The following is a 6203-nucleotide window of genomic DNA, read 5'->3' as shown; positions in this document are numbered from 1 at the left end:
GTATCGTTATGGGGGGCCGCGGAGAGAGGCTCGATCCACGCAACCCACCCTCCTGACCGTGAGCCGCAGTTGACGTTGAGATTGCTGCCAGATGCGTGGGATTGTGCGCGGGGAGCCGAGACTGTCACCCCGGCCCTTAACCCAGTAAAAAAAGCGGATTTGCAAATGAGGGAAACCTGCCCGGCCGTCATGGGACCGCTTTACTGCCGGCAGATAGGTGGCGCTGCATCACTCACGGTGGCGATCCCAGTCTTCTGATTGTTGGCCACTCCGCCATCCACAGCTCGGACTATCAGGATATATTCGAATTTAGCTTCTCTGTCCAGCAGGGATGTCGTCGTTATTTCCCCTACAACGAAACACGCTGAATATTACAATATTGTACTTGGAGTAAGGCACTCGGTACACGGATTACGAGAGGAACTCAAAATGTCTTTTGGGAAAAGGGTTAGGGAACCACGACGGGTTGGTAGAGTTAAGACACAGTTCAGCGGTGATCTAACTGAATGGCAGAACATAAGAACATCAGAACATCAGAACATAAGAATTAGGAACAGGAGTAGGCCATCTAGCCCCTCGAGCCTGCTCCGCCATTTAACAAGATCATGGCTGATCTGGCCGTGGACTCAGCTCCACTTACCCGCCCGCTCCCCGTAACCCTTAATTCCCTTATTGGTTACAGGCTGCAGGGGCTGAATGGCCTCCTCCTGTACCTGTGTTTTGTAACAACAGCAGCCTCACACCGTGCAACGCACAATACCTCAATTTGCCGCTGAGATAAGGCACAACCCGGGCTAAGGCCACAAAGTTCAGTTGCTGTAAAGAACGTAAGAAACAGGAGCAGGAGTAGGCCACAAGGCCCCTCGAGCCTGCTCACCCCGAGGCCAGTCAAGGACGGCCTGTTGCTGCTGAGGGAACTTTGCAGATTGCTGGGCTCTTGCAAGCTCTCGGCTGCAGGTCGCAAAGCGTGACAGTCTTTCTTTTTCTATATATGTTGAAATATTCCTGACGTTTTGACGCGTGATGGATGTACACTGGATGGAAAACTTTGATATGTGAAGATAGCTGTTGGTTGGATGCCGAGAGAGATTGGGAAAGAAATCTCACAGTTCTTCACTGGACAGAATTAACTGGCCTGGATTCACTGAAAGACCCGTGCTTTATCCTTGCTTTCTCAATCCCTGCAAGCTTTATTTCTTGTAACTGCGTCCCTGAGCCTCGAAGATCATCTCCACCCACTCTGCGCCCAGGATAGTGGGAGGGGTGTGCTCATTCTACAATTTGCACTGGAGAGGGTACAGAGGAAATCTACCTGGAGGTTGCCGGGACTGGAGAATTTTAGCTATGAGGAAAGATTGGATAGGCTGGGGTTGTTTTCTTTGGAACAGAGGAGGCTGAGGGGGAGACCTAATTCAGGTGCCTGGATAGAGTGGATAGGAAGGATCTATTTCCCTTAGCAGAGGGGTCAATAACCAGGGGACATAGATTTAAATTAATTGGCAGGAGGTTTAGAGGGGAGTTGAGGGGGTCTGGAACTCACTGCCTGAAAGGGAGGTTGTAATGTATTTGCTTCACGGGTTCTTTGCTTAAGAATTCATAGCAACACATTGCTATTAAGAACTAGTTGGTTTATTAGCAAAAGGTTTTACAATCACACGACACATTACCAGTTCATCCACCAGGCTCACAACCACCTGCCTCATCGTGGATCCCCCGAACCCGACTGGCTGGGGTTTTATTGAGTCTTGTGAACATCATGTGACTGGCTAAGCCACTCCCAACTCAACAGCTCTACAAACCATGTGAGCAGCCTCACAGGGGCATACATTACAGTGGTAGAGGCAAAAATCCAAATCGCATTTAAAAAGTACTTGGATGTGCGCTTGAAGTGCCGTAACCGAAAGGGCTACGGACCGAGAGCTGGAAAGTAGGATTAGGCTGGATGGCTCTTTGTCGGCATGGATACAATGGGCCGAAATGGCCTCCTTCTGTGCGGTAATTTTCTGGGATTCTATGGTAGCTTATTCCATCAGTTGCTGTACTCTATCTCCTGCACCCAGAGTGCTGGCTGTCGACAGGCAACAGGACGGGCCGTCCACTCGATATTAACACAGAAAGGCGCTCTTTACAGTAGAAGGGAAACTCTATTATTTTCAATGGGCTGGTTGTTGGCAGTGGACTCGAAGGATTACCACCAACGTAATCAAGAGCGCTTCACGAAAATGGATAACGAGGGGGTTCTGTGAACGAGTCAAGGAGAGTAGGAACAATGAGTTAAATGGGGTTCACAAAAAAAATATCATAGGATTACATGGGATATACGGCACAGAAACAGGCCATTCGGCCCAACCAGTCCGTGCCGGCGTTTATGCTCCACTCAGCCTCCTCCCGTCTTTCCTCATCTAAATCTATCAGCGTAACCCTCTATTCCCTCTTCCCCATATGCTTGTCTAAATCATAACAATCATACAATTATCAATCTGAATGATAACAAACTAACCACTAACTAGTTTTGCATCAACTGACTCAACTCTGCACCAAGTTCTCCGATTGCTGCTTCTGACCCCAGGAGGGTTTCTGTTGCTCAGATTTCTGGCCAAATCGCACACCTGCTCACAAATACGTTGGTTTACCGTTAAAGGTGGGTCAGGTTGGTCATTTCCCCAAGGAACACGACGGCCTACCTGAGCGGGTGTTGATGCGGAACTGTGATGATCCCTCCAGAGAGTAGATGATCGATTCCTGTCCGTACTCCCGTGATTGGTCCGAATCGGAGGCCGTTACAAACAGTACTGTGGCTCCTGTGATAGAGAGAAACAGAGCGGCTTCATATGGACATCGGGGACTGACGGGCAGAAAAAGGCCGGCTCGGCCATGGATGCCTGGACCAGCATGGCTCAACATGTGACCCTTCCCCCACCCACCCTCCCTCCCACCCACACCCCCTCCCCCCAACCCCCTAACAATCCCCCTCGCCCCCAACCCCCCTCCTCCCTCCCCCAGCTCCCCACACCCCAACCCCCCCCCCACCCAACACCCCCCCCTGCCCCCTCATCCTCTCCCTCCCTCCTCCACCCACCCTCCTACCCCCACCCCTCCCTCCAACACCCTCCCTCCCCCCTCCACCCACCCTCCTACCCCCCCCCCTCCCCCCAACACCCTCCCTCACCCATAACATGTGTCTCCCACCCACCTCCCCCAAACCCCCGCTCCCACCCTACCCCCTCATTCCCCCCCCCACCCACCCCCTATCTCCACCACCCCACCCCCCACCCACCCCCCCCATGCCACCCTCACCCGACCTCATCATCACCCCCCTGCCCCCCTCCCCCAACCACCCACCCCTCCCCGCAAAAAAACAGAGCCAATTAGGGAACAAATGACTCTGTAAAATGCCCAGGCAGCCAAGGTAAGCAAGGTTGGCCATTCTCCAGTGAACTGAAGCAACACTTCCTGCGTGCCTTTCTAAACCTCAATTCTCCGCTGTCCTGAAAAGCATTTTTCTCCTCCAATTTAACACGATGCCGAGAGAGGGCCGACAATTCTCGGGGCTTAGCTCCTCTGCTGGTTGCATGGTGGGTAGGGACTTCAAGCCACCGGTTTTCCCCCCCAGCCCTAACCCCGTCCCAAATCATGGCGACTGGGAGAATTTTTATAAAGCAGGCAGGCATTTCCCAGGAATGCCTCCCATGGCGGGGTGGGGGATGGAGGGGACATCTTGTGCACCTTTGGGGTGTGCGGTGGGGAGAGTACAGAATGGGTTGATGAGAGCACAGATCTCAGAAGTTCGAAGCAAAGTGACCCATTTCAATGTGGCTGCTTTCCTAACTCGCTGCCACAGGGAGGGGTTGAGGCGAATAGCACAAACGCACAAGGGAGAAATGAGACCGGCCTGATTCTGTGCTGTGAACACTCTGTATTTCAGTGGAGAGTCGGTAGCTTCCTAGTTCTGAATTTACACTGAGTACACTTCCTTCTACAACAATGGGTGAATCCCTCGATCAGATTACGGCACTCAACTCACTCCCAGCTCGACACTATTCCCGATTATGTTGCTAGTACAGAAGAACATAGGAAATAGGAGCAGGAGTCGCCCATTTGGCCCCTCGAGCCTGCTCCGCCATTCAATAAGATCAAGGCTGATCCGATCATGGGCTCAGCTCCACTTTCCCGCCCGCTCCCCATAACCCTTTACTCCCTTATCATTCAAAAATCTGCCTATCTCCACCTTAAATATATTCAATGACCCAGCCTCCACGGCTCTCGGGGGCAGAGAATTCCAAAGATTCTCGACCCTCTGAGAAGAAGTTCCTCCTCATCTCAGTTCTAAATGGGCAGCCCCTTATTCTGAGACTATGTCCCCTAGTTTTAGTTTTCCCCCATGAATGGTAACTTCCAGAGCATCAATGCAATCCAGAAAAGCCAATATTTCATCATCCTCACCTGCTATGATATTCTCGGAGACCGCTATAATATAGGAAGACTGGCTGAAAGTGGGAGAATTATCATTTTCATCCTGTAAGACAGATGCATATGAATGAATTACACAACAGTTTAAAGCTGCATCTGAAATCACAGTATTATCAAGAACATAAGAAATAGGAGCAGGAGTCGGCCATCCGGCCCCTCGAGCCTGCTCCGCCATTCAATAAGATCACGGCTGATCATCGACCTCAACTGCACTTTCCCGCCCGCTCCCCATATCCCTTGATTCCGTTAGTGTACAACACTGATCCTTCAATGCAATGAGACACAGAATCAGAGAAGAGGTTACCATAATGCTGTGAGAGCTGTTTGAGAATCCTCGAAGCTGCCTGTAAACTTTGAGAAATGGTGTTTTATTCATTCGCATTGCTCACAGCGAGTTGCACTTGTGTGTGAGCGCGGGGGTTGGGGGCGTGGTGCCATTGGGATGTGGAAGTGGCTGAACTGTTTACATCTCCGCTAAAAGTGTACGGAAATAAGATTTTGAGAGGTAATCTGCGAATGTCAGGGCAACAAACCGCTTTCTTTAGAAAGAGAGAAAGAAAGAGAGATAGATAAAAAGATTTGCACTTATACAGCACCTTTAACAGGATGTCCCATAGTGTTTCACAAACAATAAAGTACTTTTTGATGGCCCATGTGTTAAACATATGGATCTTTATAACAAGGGCCAATAAATAAGTCAAACTGAAGTAAATATTAAAATAAGTTATATCTTATGAATATCTTATGATTAGCATTGGGAGATGGCCTGCTTAAAGATTAAATTCACCATTTTTATTCAGTGCCATCTTTCAAACTTGAATAATGGCGCAGTCCTTCCAGAAAACTGCAGTGCAGTGTTTAATGCAGGAAACGCAGCAGCCAATTTGTGCACAGCAAGCTCCCACAAACAGCAATGTGACAATGGTCAGATAATGTGTTTTTTTGTTATGTTGATTGAGGGATAAATATTGGCCCCTGCTCTTCTTTGATATAGTGATGTGAGATCTTTTACATCCACCTGAGAGAGCGGATGGGGCTTCGGTTTAACGTCTCATCCGAAAGACGGCACCTCCGACAGTGCGGCACTCCCTCAGCACTGCACTGGGAGTGTTAGCCTGGATTTCTGTGCTCGAGTCCCTGGAGTGGGCCCCACTGGATGTCTCGGCCTTTTGGCTAAGATCAAGTGTAGTACCGTTTCTGACCAGCCACCATGACCTCCGGGTGGTTTCTCCCTGGTCAGGAAGGTATATGCTTGCATTTTTGGAAACAGGAGGTGGGTGGGGAGGTTTGACCCATCCACCTCCACGGAGGTGTGTGGGGGACCTGACCCATCCACCTCCATGGCACGAACCTGGTATTGCAGTACTTCCAGGAACGGTGCAGTGGCTCTAGGCCTTTTGGCTAAGAGCATTGGCGCAGAGTGATCCTTGGCATATGCAAGGTGACCTCTGGCGTTTGTGATTTGACAAAGAATTGGAACGATTGGCTACGAATTAAAAAAAAAATTTAATTTGTTTCCGAGACATACCACAAGTCACATAAATAAACAAATCTTCGCCTGACCCCGAGGGCCAGGAAATGTTCATTTTGATGGCCCCAGATGTTACACATATGGATCTTTATAACAAGGGCCAATAAATAAGTCAAACTGAAGTAAACATTAAAGTAAGTTACATCTGATGAATATCTAACAGTGATTGGCATTGGGAGATGGGCTGCTTAAAGAAGCAAGA

The 6203-nt window shown here is 49.7% G+C and overlaps 1 pseudogene; it reads left to right on the top strand.

The window, feature by feature from the left end:
• The first annotated feature begins 5626 nt into the window (after nucleotides 1-5626).
• Nucleotides 5627-5858, top strand: LOC139235240 (U2 spliceosomal RNA; annotated as a pseudogene).
• The last annotated feature ends 345 nt before the right edge of the window (nucleotides 5859-6203 follow it).

Source organism: Pristiophorus japonicus, chromosome 22, assembly GCF_044704955.1.
Source record: "Pristiophorus japonicus isolate sPriJap1 chromosome 22, sPriJap1.hap1, whole genome shotgun sequence".
Classification (NCBI taxonomy): Eukaryota; Metazoa; Chordata; class Chondrichthyes; family Pristiophoridae; genus Pristiophorus; species Pristiophorus japonicus.
The sequence above is the reverse complement of the archived record's forward strand: the minus strand, read 5'-3'. Positions and strand labels throughout refer to the sequence as shown.